The 13949-nt window shown below is 42.2% G+C and overlaps 1 pseudogene; it reads right to left on the bottom strand.

Moving 5' to 3' along the window:
• Positions 1 to 349: 349 nt before the first annotated feature.
• Positions 350 to 1288, bottom strand: LOC119525792 (annotated as a pseudogene).
• Between the last annotated feature and the right edge of the window lie 12661 nt (positions 1289 to 13949).

Genomic DNA, 13949 nt, shown 5'->3' with positions numbered 1-13949 from the left:
TGTTTCAAATGTAAAAACTCATGATATTGATGAACTTCTTAGTTTTTTAATTTGCTTTTCAAATTCAGATTAGAGGAAGCCTTTTTCATTTAAAGTCCTTATGCTTATATATATTCAAAGTTTTTATCATCACTATTTAGATATCTTGAGTCTCCATGCTTCAGGACAAAAAATCTTCAGTCATAAGTCCATATCTCCCTGGAACTTCATTCAGTTTCACTGGAGGGTCTAAGTAATGCTCATTTGCTAAGACAAAAGTTCCCCAGTGAACTGCCACAGATTTCTCTGCTTGAACATCAGTGCAAATCCTTACAGCTTCTTCTGGGTCTATGTGCTGCCATTTCATAAACTACCTGGGTTCATAAGCTCCAAGAAGAATAGCTGAAAGGTAAAAAGGTCCAAATCTTTTTCCTATCTCTTCAAAAGCAGGACAATAACCAGTATCTCCTGCAAAAAAGAATCTATTCTAAGGTCCCAAGACAGACCAGTTGCCCCACAGAACCTTATTGTCATCCATTAGAGTCCTCTTACACCAGTTCTGGGATACTGGAAAGACAAAGGTGACCTTATGTCTGGGGACACAATTCTCCTCCCACTGGTCCAGCTCAATCACATTCTCACAGCTACATTTTTGCATCCAGTCAAGGAGACTCAAAGGCAAAAAACATCTCAACTCATTACTGAATCACTCATTCAGAGCATGACAGAATTTTAGTCCAGGTAATCATAGTGATTTTGACTGATAAGGACCACATCTACTGGGGGCAGCTTGCTTATTGTGCATGGAGGATGATGAAAGCATTTTGGACCCATGTACTCTGATGGTGAAGAATGATGGCTAAAAATGTGATCCATGAGAAATATGAGTTCATCCATTTCTACCATTACTTTTGCATGTCCCAGCCATGTAAGTCTTAAGCCAGCTTCCTTCACTCCAGCTGCTTCAGAGTCACTGATAAAACAGGACTTATGCACTGGGAGTTCTTTGTCAAGTTCCTCTTTGGAACATGGAATATTGCTGTGATCTTTTTTATAATCAGCCATCTGAGGGCATTTGGTATAGTGAGATTTTTCTAAGTTGGCCAAGGGTGAACAAAACTCCCATTTTTCCTTTCTTTGGTTTAGTTATATCTCCCTCTAGTCTGTAATCCAGTTTGAAGCTTTTCCTAGAAAACCTAGAAGAATCACTTTCTCCAGAATTCCATGCTGAAATCTGGCATTGTGTTACTGCTTCTTTAGGATATTGGCTGCTTGTCATCAGGGGCTGGTTGCTTTCATTTCCATCCATGTCCTTTAATGAAAAACTCCAGCAGGGGTGGCCAGGCACATGTGCCACCCTGGCAGTTCCTGCTGCTGCTGCTCAGCTGCAAGTCGTCAAAGCAAAAATTTAAGTCAGCAAAATCTGACATTGTTTTTGACTCTGGAAGCAAGGACCAACAGAGCAGAAAGGTGCTGTAGATTGCTGGTGTGACCATGCCTTTCTCAGAGATACTGAGGCCCCAGCAGGGCTGAGGCTGGTGCCCTTGGCTGAGCATTCATGAACATCAATGCTGCCACCTGCCTCTCTGCTGTAAGCTCCTGTTTGTCCCCACAGGGCCTATGTTCCTTCCTCCTGGCATTCAGTGGTTCAATTTCTTTGCAGGGAGGATTCACTGACCAACCCTGGAGGGACACCTGGAGCCTGCATCTGGAACAGGGTCCAGGCACCAGGTGTGGACAAGCAGTCATACATAGGGGTCTGTCTGGTGATGAAGACCCCACTGCAGCTTCTGGATTTCATCCTCCCCCAAAGGTAATCCATGCAGAGCCCTGGGCCTCTGGTGATTCTACAGTCCACAAAGATGGGGAGTGAGGGTCTAAGAGAGGACAGCCTGATCCACACACCAGGCAGTTCAGCTTTTCCTTGTGGGTTTCTGTAAATAATAAAGTTCTGATCACTTCTATAAAAAGGAGGAGCTGACAGGGCACCCTGTCCTGTGGCCTGCGTTTCTGAGATGCCATACAGCCTCAAGTTCTAGGACGTCCTTTTCCCCATGTTCACTCTGGGCCCTGAAGCTGCTTTCTGACATGTTCTTTGCTCCACCCAAGGGGACACCAGGGTTTCTAAGCAGCCAGAATGTCCTGACTTCATATCCCAAATTATAGGGTTAAAGGCTGGGAGGGTCTTCTACGTTCCAGGTGAGAGTTTGCTGTTGATCATGTTGGAAATAGAGAGAAGATAACAAAAATCAACAGGGCTGTGGGACATGGCAGGAGATGGGAGAGACAGGATAGTGGCAATGAGGGCTGCGAGAGTGTCAAGGTAGTCTAGTGGGGGTTCCTCCATCTCCCATCCAGTGAATGAACATTTCCTCCCATGAGGACTGCATCCCCTGGGAGTAGGGGTCTCCCCAATGTGGACCTGAAAGCCCTATGGACTGAGCAGTGCCCATGGAGGGGAGAATGACAAGGGACATGAGAGACAGGAAGGGATCAGTCCCCCAAATCACAAGCTCTGCTTGATAAAGGAATCACATTGTGAGGAAAAACCACACCACTTGCCTGCAGTCATCCTTAACCTTGTCACCATGAACCTCTCTTGGGCCCCACACCCACAAAGAACCATATGTGTGCTCTTCCCCCTCACATAGCCATTGCATCCCTTCTTCTCACTCCACAGACTCCAAAGATTCCTGCCCACCCTCACTTCAACTGATGGGCTTCTGTTTAAACACAGCTTCTTTGAGGCATGATTGACACTATAAACTGCACAGGTTTAGATGCTATAGTTGTTATGGTTTGATGTGTTGACACATATCCACCTATGAAGCCAAGGTTAAGGTAACAAGTGCATCCACCACTGCAGAATTCCCATCTTCTGTTATGTGCCTCACCACTTCCCTCTGTCCCCATCCTCAGGGATTCCAGATGTGCTTTCTGTCACTATGGATTTTTGTGTATTTTCTAGAAGTTTTTACAAGTGGAATCATACAACTTTAATCTCTCTCCCTCTGTTTCCTTTGGTCTGGTGTCTTTAACTTGGCATAGTTGTTTAGATATTCATCAATGTGATATTATTCACAGTCCATTCTTCTTTATTGCTGAGGGGGGTTCCATGGTATGTATTGGCCATGGTTGGTTAATGTACTCCCCTCTTGGTGGGCATTGGGGTTGCTTCTGCTTTGTGCATTGCAGATAAAGCTGCTGTGTGACTTCAGGAAAACACTCAGTATTGGTGGCTCATTTGCTTTCATTTCTATCAGGTAAAAAACTAGAAGAGGAATGGCAGATCCTGTGGCATCACTGGGCCTGGCCAAGCAGCTGCACCTATTTCCTCCATCCCTTCCCTCCTGCCTACCCCAAGTGGATCCTAGTGGCTTATTCTCTCTTTTCACACCCTGGACATGCTCTAACCTTGGGACCCCCACTTCCTTTCCATTCCTGTCCACAGGATCCCTTCTTGATGGGGCCCACTCTGACACCCAATCTAAATTTGAACTCTATGTCTTCATATGTCAGGCTTCCCTATGCTCTGCATGTGTAACACTGCCCCTCTAACTTCCTGCCTGTCATTATCATCTTCCCACCAGCAACACTGTGGGCAGAGTTCTGTCCCTGAGGGATATCAATCACCTGGATGTTTCCTGATATGTAGAAAGTACTCACTGGTGACTGTTGTTACATTGGATTTCCTTGGCTCTTGGGATAGAGCCTCTCCTGCCACCCTGTCCTTTTTTCAGCCCTCTGGAGCTGGTGCACACCTCTCCCTCCTTCCTCAGACCATGACCATGATGGAGCTAAATGAGCACCTTCAATCTGCCCAGGTGAGTCCTTCCTGTGATGCTCTGTTGGTTCACTCCTGTCACCTATTTCCACTGAGGATTTATGGAGAATGGCTTGTGCTACAATGTTTGGGGTGAATGACCTTGGAAGAGATGCACTAGGTGGAAGATAAGACTAGGGAATGGGAGGGGAGCTGGTTGTCACAGGCCATGGGAAGTCACACCTGAGCCCAGGGCTCCAGTGGTGGCTGGGGTACATCTGGGGTGAAGATTGATATGGAAGTTCCTAAAGCCTGGCCATAGAGTGTGATGCTGTTTGGCTCTCCAGATGCAAAGGCCCAATGGTTAGGCCTCCAACAATGCTGTCTGGGTTCACAGATTGTCCTTGAGTTTTTGGGGGGCTTTGGGGCTAAGCCTAGCCCTGCCAGTGGGCAGCACCCCAGCGGGCATGGAGGGGTTGGCTGGCAGTTCAAGGTGATGAGTAACCAAGCTATCCTGAATTAAAGAAGGAGGTCTCCATAGTTCCCTGGAGTAGGTCCCCTGAGTAGCTCTGGGGCTTTTTTGCCCACTGCCATGTTTGAATAGTTTAGTTGGCTATTCCCTATAGTGGAGAAAGCATTTGAGAAATGTTCACAATAAGAGTCCAGGGAATTCTGTTTCCACTCAAGCAGCAATAGATGAGAGAGAGACCAGCTCCTGGGATGAGTTCTATGAAGTTCAGGCCTTTCTAGAGAGAGGATGTGCCACTTCTCACAACTTCCCTGCTGGCCCATGGCACAGGGTACCACTCCCCACCCAGTTACCTTGGGGAGTGAGCCATTTGCTTCTATTTCTATATTCATGGGGATTCTCCTGGAGCCCTGATGGGAAATCTTGGTGGGGATGTGTCATGCAGGGTGCGATATGGTGGATTTTCCCTTCACGTTGGCATTCATTGTGTTTGCAAACAAATGTTCTATTCAATTAAAGTTTAATGTTTTGAATGCCCCCATTAGTCCAATTAACTTTGTATCCCAGACATCTTTCCATGTCAGATTGTAAAGGTTAGGGCTGACCTTTTCATCCCTGTCTGGCATTTCCCAGCATGGGTGTGCATTAATTGAAGTGTCAGGGCCCAACTGATGGCTACTTAGATGTGTCCACTTTTATGATCCACATTGTGGAGGATATCTCTGTTCTTTGCCCCTTTCACTTTTCCTGATTATTTCTCAGGATGAATTCTGGGAAGTGAAATTTCTGGGTCAGTCCTTGTAGCCCCATGGGTGGACTCCATACTCTGGGTTGTCTTTGTGATGCCCCTGTGTCTCTGCTCACCTGTCCACAAGCTCACCTAGTTGGGCTGGGCTCCAGAGTTGTTCAGAGCTGAAGCTCTTGGTGCTGGGAATCAGGGAAATCACATAAATCAGCCCCTGACTGTGCTTCCAGGAGCCACCAAGCTGATCTTCACACCTTTCTTCCTGTGGGATAACATTCAGGAAGGAGGGGTCCAGACTAGGAGAGGCCTTCATGCCCATTGGGATGGGGTCTAGGAGGAGCAAGATAATCTTTTTTTTTTTTTCAAAATTTAAAAATTTATTTTTAAATAAATTTTCAACAAAACGTATATCACCAATGTATTAAAAACAATAGTTATAAATCAAAGCTACATGGAATTTTCCCCAGGATGGTTTTGTACTATGAAATCTAGTAGTATAATTCACCATATTAACACATTAAAGTAGAAACAACAAATTACAATATTAGTAGAGGCAGAAAACATAATCTAGACAGAGAATGGTATTTTCTTAATCTAATAAAATGTATCTGCATAAAACTTATAGTAAATTTCACACTGAAAAGTAAGATATTAGTTTTCCTTTTAAAGCCATTTAAAAGGACATGATACACACTATTATTGCTTCTATTCAGCAATGTACAAAAAATTCTAGCCAGAAAAATGAGACAATTAAAAGAAGTAAAGTATATAAAGAGTTTAGAGTGCAGCAAACACTGTTGAATGTTGACCCAACAGCCACTCCTCAACCTTTCTTTCTTTTTTTTTTAACCTTTTTTTTCTTTTTTAAATCAACTGTATGAAAAACAACAACAACAACAACAACAAAAGAAAAACAATAAAAGAACATTTCAAAGAGACCATAACAAGGGAGTAAGAAAAAGACAACTAACCTAAGATAACTGCTTTACTTCCAACTTGTTCCTACTTTACCCCAAGAAAGTTACATAATATAGCAACATTTCTGTGAACTTGTTCCTACTATATCCATCAGAAATTAACAGACCATAGTCATTCCTGGACATCCCCAGAACGTTAAATAGCTTATCTGTTCTTCTTGGATTATTGTTCCCCCTTCCTTAATTGCTCTCTATCGTTAGTTCCCCTACATTCTACATTATAAACCATTTGTTTTACATTTTTCAAAGTTCACATTAGTGGTAACATATAATATTTCTCTTTTTGTGCCTGGCTTATTTCGCTCAGCATTATGTCCTCAAGGTTCATCCATGTTGTCATATGTTTCACGAGATCATTCCTTCTTACTGCCGTGTAGTATTCCATCGTGTGTATATACCACATTTTATTTATCCACTCATCTGTTGAAGGACATTTGGGTTGTTTCCATCTCTTGGCAATTGTGAATAATGCTGCTATGAACATTGGCGTGCAGATATCTGTTCGTGTCACTGCTTTCTGATCTTCTGGGTATATACTGAGAAGTGCAATTGCTGGATCGAATGGTAACTCTATATCTAGTTTTCTAAGGAAGTGCCAGACTGACTTCCAGAGTGGCTGAACCACTATACAGTCCCACCAACAATGAATAAGAGTTCCAATTTCTCCACATCCTCTCCAGCATTTGTAGTTTTCTGTTTGTTTAATGGCAGCCACTCTAATCGGTGTTAGATGGTATCTCATTGTGGTCTTAATTTGTATCTCTCTAATAGCTAGTGAAGCTGAACATTTTTTCATGTGTTTCTTGGCCATTTGTATTTCCTCTTCAGAGAACTGTCTTTTCATATCTTTTGCCCATTTTATAATTGGGCTGTCTGTACTATTGACATTGAGTTGTAGGATTTCTTTATATATGCAAGATATCAGTCTTTTGTCAGATACATGGTTTCCAAAAATTTTTTCCCATTGAGTTGGCTGCCTCTTTACCTTCTTGAGAAATTCCTTTGAGGTGCAGAAACTTCTAAGCTTGAGGAGTTCCCATTTATCTATTTTCTCTTTTGTTGCTTGTGCTTTGGTTGTAAAGTCTAGGAGTGGTCACCTAATACAAGGTCTTGAAGATGTTTTCCTACATTATCTTCTAGGAGTTTTATGGTACTTTCTTTTATATTGAGATCTTTTATCCATTTTGAGTTAATTTTTGTATAGGGTGTGAGGTAGGGGTCCTTTTTCATTCTTTTGGATATGGATGTCCAACTCTCCAGCCCCATTTGTTGAAAAGACCATTATGACCCAGTTCAGTGACTTTGGGGGCCTTATCAAAGTTCAGTCGGCCATAGATCTGAGGGTCTATCTCTGAATTCTAAATTCGATTCCATTGATCTATATGTCTATCTTTGTGTCAGTACCATGCTGTTTTGACAACTGTGGCTTTATAATAAGCTTCAAAGTCAGGGAGTTTAAGTCCTCCCACTTTGTTTTTCTGTTTTAGAGTGTCTTTAGCAATTTGAGGCATCTTCCATTTCCAAATAAATTTGATAACTAGCTTTTCCAAGTCTGCAAAGTAGGTTGTTGGAATTTTGATTGGGATGGCATTGAATTTGTAGATGAGTTTGGGTAGAATTTACATCTTAATGACATTTAGCCTTCCTATCCATGAACATGGAATATTTTTCCATCTTTTAAGGTCCCCTTCTATTTCTTTTAGTAGAGTTATGTAGTTTTCTTTGTATGGGTCTTTTACATCTTTGGTTAAGTGTATTCCTAGGTACTTGATTTTTTTAGTTGCTATTGAAAATGGTATCTTTTTCTTGAGTGTCTCTTCAGTTCGTTCATTTCTAGCATACAGAAATTACTGACTTATGTGCATTAATCTTGTATCCTGCTACTTTGCTAAATTTGTTGAATAGCTCTAGTAGCTGTATCGTCGATTTCTCAGGGTTTTCCAGATATAAGATCATATCATCTGCAAACAATGACAGTTTTACTTCTTCTTTTCCAATTTGGATGCTTTTTATTTCTTTGTCTTGCCGGATTGCCCTGGCTAGCACTTCCAGCACAATGTTGAATAACAGTGGTGACAGCCGGCATCCTTGTCTTGTTCCTGATCTTAGAGGGAAGGCTTTCAGTCTCTCACCATTGAGTACTATGCTGGCTGTGGGTTTTTCGTATATGCTCTTTAGCATATTGAGGAAGTTTCCTTCAATTCCTACCTTTTGAAGTGTTTTTATCAAAAATGGATGTTGGATTTTGTCAAATGCTTTTTCAGCATCTATTGAGATGATTATTTGATTTTTCCCTTTCGAGTATTTAATGTGTTGTAATACATTGATTGTTTTTCTTATGTTGAAACATCCTTGCATGCCTGGAATGAACCCCACTTGGTCATGGTGTATGATTTTTTTAATGTGTCTTTGGATTCGATTTGCAAGGATTTTGTTGAGGATTTTTGCATCTATATTCATTAGGGAGATTGGCCGGTAGTTTTCCTTTTTTGTAGCATCTTTGCCTGGTTTTGGTATTAGATTGATGTTAGCTTCATAAAATGAGTTAGGTAGTGTTCCATTTTCTTCAATGTTTTGAAAGAGTTTGAGTAAGATTGGTGTCAGTTCTTTCTGGAAAGTTTGGTAGAATTCCCCTGTGAAGCCATCTGGCCCTGGGCATTTATTTGTGGGAAGATTTTTGATGACTGATTGGATCTCTTTGCTTGTGATGGGTTTATTGGGGTCTTCTATTTGTTCTCTGGTCAGTCTAGGTTGTTCATATGTTTCCAGGAAATTGTCCATTTCCTCTACATTATCCAGTTTGTTGCCATACAGTTGTTCATAGTATCCTCGTATAATTTTTTTAATTTCTTCAGGATCTGCAGTTATGTCACATTTTTCATTCATTATTTTGTTTATATGGGTCTTCTCTTGTTTTGATTTTGTCAGTCTAGCTAGGGGCTTGTCAATCTTGTTGATCTTCTCAAAGAACCAACTTTTGGTGATATTTATCCTCTCTATTGTTTTTTTGTTCTCTATGTCATTTATTTCTGCTTTAATCCTTGTTATTTCTTTTCTTCTACTTGGTTTAGGATTGGTTTGCTGTTCATTTTCTAGCTTCTGCAGTTGATCCATTAGTTCTTTGATTTTGGCTCTTTCTTCCTTTTTAATATATGCATTTAGTGCTATAAATTTCCCCCTCAACACTGCTTTTACTGCATCCCATAGGTTTTGTTATGTTTTGTTCTCATTTTCATTCGTCTCTATATATTTAGCAATTTCTCTTGCTATTTCTTCTTTAACCCACTGATTGTTTAGGAGTGTGTTGTTTAACCTCCTGGTATTAGTGAATTTTCTGTCTCTGATGGTTATTGACTTCTAATTGTATTCCATTGTGGTCAGAGAATGTGCTTTGAATAATTTCAATCTTTTTAAATTTATTGAGGCTTGTTTTATGTCCCAACATATGATCTATTCTGGAGAAAGTTCCATGAGCAGTAGAGAAGTATGTGTATCCTGATGATTTGGGATGTAATGTTCTGTATATGTCTGTTCAATCTTATTCATTTATCAGATTGTTTAGGTTTTCAATTTCCTTATTGGTCCTCTGTCTGGTTGATCTATCTATAGGAGAGAGTGATGTGTTAAAGTCTCTCACAATTATTGTGGAAGCATCAATTGCTTCCTTTAGTTTTGCCAGTGTTTCTCTCATGTATTTTGTGGCACCTTGATTGGGTGCATAGACATTTATGATTGTTATTTCTTCTTGTTGAATTGCCCCTTTTTTTAGTATGCAGTGGCCTTCTTTGTCTCTCAAAACATCCCTGCATTTAAAGTCTATTTTATCTGAGATTAATATTGCTACACCTGCTTTCTTTTGGCTGTAGCTTGCATGAAATATTTTTTTCCATCCTTTCTCTTTCAATTTCTTTGTGTCCCTGTGTCTCAGATGAGTCTCTTGTAAGCAACATATTGATGTTTAAAATTTTTTGATCCATTCTGTGAATCTATATCTTTTAATTGCGGAGTTTAATCCATTTACATTCAAAGTTATAACCGTGAAGGCATTTCTTGAATCAGCCATCTTATCCCTTGGTTTATGTTTGTCATATATATTTTTCCCCTCTCTCTATTAATATCCCTTATTGTACCCACACTGAATCTCTTTAGTACTGAACCTTTCTCCAAGTCGCTCTGTCCTTTCTTTGTTTCTCTGTCAGTAGGGCTCCCTTTAGTATCTCCAGTAGGGCAGGTCTCTTGTTAGCAAATTCTCTTAGCATTTGTTTGTCTGTGAAAAATTTAAGCTCTCCCTCAAATTTGAAGGAGAGCTTTGCTGGATAAAGAACTCTTGGTTGGAAATTTTTCTCTCTCAGAATTTTAAATATATCATGCCACTGCCTTCTCGCCTCCATGGTGGCTGCTGAGTAGTCACTACTTAGTCTTATGCTGTTTCCTTTGTATGTGGTGAATTGCTTTTCTCTTGCTGCTTTCAGAACTTGCTCCTTCTCTTCCGTGTTTGACAGTGTGATCAGAATATGTCTCGGGGTGGGTTTATTTGGATTTATTCTATTTGGAGTTCACTGAGCATTTATGATTTGTGTATTTATGTTGTTTAGAAGATTTGGGAAGTTTTCCCCAACAATTTCTTTGAATACTCTTCCTAGACCTTTACCCTTTACTTCCCCTTCTGGGACACCAATGAGTCTTATATTCGGACGTTTTATATTATCTATCATATCCCTGAGGTCCATTTCGATTTTTTCAATTTTTTTCCCCATTCTTTCTTTTGTGCTTTCATTTTCCATTCTGTCATCTTCCAGGTCACTGATTCGTTGTTCAACTTCCTCTAGTCTTGTACTATAAGTGTCCAGAATCTTTTTAATTTGGTCAACAGTTTCTTTAATTTCCATAAGATCATCCATTTTTTTTATTTAGTCTTGCAATGTCTTCTTTATGCTCTTCTAGGGTCTTCTTGATATCCTTTGTATCCCGTACTATGGTCTCATTGTTCATCTTCAGTTCTTTGAGTAGCTGCTCTAGGTGATGTGTCTCTTCTGATCTTTTGATTTGGGTATTTGGGCTTGGGCTATCCATATCGTCTGTTTTTTTCATATGCTTTATAATTTTCTGTTGTTTTTGGCCTCTTGGCATTTGGTGAACTTGATAGGTTTCTTTTAGGATTGAAGAATTGAAGTCCTTATCTCTAATTTATCAGACCTACAGCTTCGTGGAGTACACCTTCTCTAACTAACTAGCAGGTGGCGTCCACGAGCCACCTGTTCTCCACAAGCCAGTTCTCCCCTGCTTTGCCTTTGTGGTGAGTGGGGGAGTGAGTCTTGTGGGGTCTAATTGCCGTACCAAGCTTGTGTGTGTAGTTGGTGTTGCCCGCCCTGTATATGGGGCATGTTTCTGGGCAGTCAGGGAGGGGGGTGTCTCTAACAATCAAATATCCCTGGTGATCCTGGAGTTTTAAAGCTGCTGCAATAGTCTAATCCTTCAGTTCAGTCCTGCCACAGATTGTCTCTGCCACTGAGCCACAAGTCCTTGGTATTGGAGTATGGATCCTGAGACTTGCAAGTGGGTCCCTCTTCCAGGCTGCGCACTCCCTGGTCCTCTGTTGAGGGATGACTGTGCTATGTCACAGGTGAGTGCCATCCCCCAAGGGTGGTTCTGGTCTGCTGGGCTGTGTAGGGAGGCTCCCAGTCTGCTGAACTGATGGCTGAATGGGGCTTTGTTAATTCACACTGCTCCTCCTTCCCAACTCTGGGACAATCAGCTGAGGTTGCAGGGAAGGCTAATGTCCACGCCCAGTTTTGTGGTGTGTGTCTGTTATTTGAAGCACTTCTGTCACACTGGGTTGTGTGGGGCAGCTCTGGGCTATGGGGCTGGTGATGGGCAGGAGTGTTTCCTGTCCACCAGGATGATGGCTGTGAGCAGACACCACCCTTTTCTTGGGAAGTTGTGGTGTTTAGTGAATTTTCTCAGCCACTGGGTTATTGCCTTTTGTCTCAGAGCTCTCTTAGTTCTGCTCTTGTCTTGACCTGCCCAAATTGCAAGTCTTTGAAGCTTTCTGTATTGGGCTTCTTAGAGAAATTTTTTTAGAAAATGAAAAAAGGATTAAAAAAAAGGGGGGGGCCCTTCTCACAGATCTAGTGGGTTATTGAAATGCTAAGAGACAAAGCAATTAGGGCCATTAAGGAAAGGTCCACAGGGCAGAGAGATCAGCTTTTCTTCGGGATTTGCATATAAGCCTCAGTGCCTGAGCTCTGCCCTTCCCCTTTCTATGTTCACCAGAACTCCAAATCCTTCACTTGTATTTTGTCTCCTCTTTGCTGGGCTGGCTGCTCTCAGATTCTCTGGTGTCTGGTCTCAGTCTATCTGTGGTTGGAGTTTGGATCAGTAGAATGAGTTTCTGATAAGAGCTGCCACTGCAGTTCTCCCTTCTCCTTCCCGGAGCTGACAGCCCCTCCTCCCACGGGACTGAGCCTGGCAGGGAGGGGCGCGGGTCCCCTGGCCGCAAAAACTTACAGATTTCACTGATCTCAGCAGTTCCACGTTTTCATGAGTGTTGTATGAAGTATGCCCAAAGTCAGATTGCTCTCGTGTCCAGTCCACACAGTTCCTGGCTTTCTACCTACTTTACTCTCCTCAACCTCTCTTACTTCCTGCTAGAGTTTGCTTCCTCTTCCTGCTGGGGAGTCCGTGTAGAGAGGGCAACAGTCCCAGCTTTTGCAGCATCCTTATCAAGCCTCCAGATGACTTCAACCCTAGTTGGCTTCTGACTGCAGTCACACGAGAGACATCAGGGCAATGTGCATAAGATCCACCGGTCCAACTGTCATCTCTGGTCAACTGTGACTCTGCCCCATGTATCTTCTTTATTCTGGATTCCAAGCTGATCCTTTATCTGGGATATAGCAGTAGAACAAGCCAATGATTCTTAAAGCATTACTCATACATAGCTTATGTTTTGCTCATATTCCATTGGTCAAAAACAGGTCACATGGCCAAGCTAACGTCTTGAGTTGGGGAAATTATGAGCCTCTTCACCGGAGGATGGCCAATGGTGTCCGGAAAACCTCTGCTAGCTAGGAAGGCAGCTGGCATCTTCTCCAAAGCTCTGGCCTCAAAATGGCTTTCTCCCAGGACATTCCTCTCTAGCAAACTTGTTCCTCTCCAAAACATCACTCACAGCTGCACTCAAGATAATCTTGACTGGGATAGGAGAAGGGCATGGGGGTTCAGGGAGAACAGCATCTTTGCAGCATCTCTTAAGACAGTGAGAAGAACAAGGGTGTGGGAAGTTTGCCCAGGGTTGGGGGTAGATGTGAGAATCCCACAGGGTCTTGAGTGGGTGCTGCCATCTCCAGCCCCCCTGCTCACTCCTCAGCCTTTCACATGGGTGACTCAGAAGCTGTCAACTGAGTTCCCGAATCTCATCCTCCCCCATTCACTCAGTCATTGGTGTTCACTGAGCTGCTCATGTTTCAGTGAGGATCAAAGTCCAGTTTGTACCCTCAGGGACCTTACAGGCTAGGAGGAGAGACACAAATAAGCCAGCAATCCTTATAAAAGTAGCAAATGCTATGATGTTATGACATGGGGTACCAGAGGGGCAACCTGCAATGGATGCCCAGGGTATGTGAAAGCTTAGGCCTGATGGCAGCCCTTTCCCTGAGCCCTGTGTCTGTCAGCACAACTGAGGAATGCTCTCAGCTGCCCTCCTCCCACCCACTCCCACTTTGCAGATCTGGGCCCTTCACTCAGGCTCACCAACAGTCACATCCCACTTTCATTCATGAAAATTCTGCATGCCCATGTTGGGGGCATATATATCAGTAATGAAATGTGCCTCAAATCATTCAGGGACACATTCTGCTTTCCCTGAAAACACAATTATTGTATAGTTAATTTTGAAGTGATAAAAACTTACATTAAATTCACAGAATACAAAGAACCTTTTTTTCCCCTTGACCCATTTATTGGCATCATACCCCATCATTCCCTTAATACTTACATGTGTTTTTCTCTCAAATA

Source organism: Choloepus didactylus (assembly GCF_015220235.1).
Source record: "Choloepus didactylus isolate mChoDid1 chromosome 26 unlocalized genomic scaffold, mChoDid1.pri SUPER_26_unloc2, whole genome shotgun sequence".
In the NCBI taxonomy this organism is placed as follows: domain Eukaryota; kingdom Metazoa; phylum Chordata; class Mammalia; order Pilosa; family Megalonychidae; genus Choloepus; species Choloepus didactylus.
The sequence above is the reverse complement of the archived record's forward strand: the minus strand, read 5'-3'. Positions and strand labels throughout refer to the sequence as shown.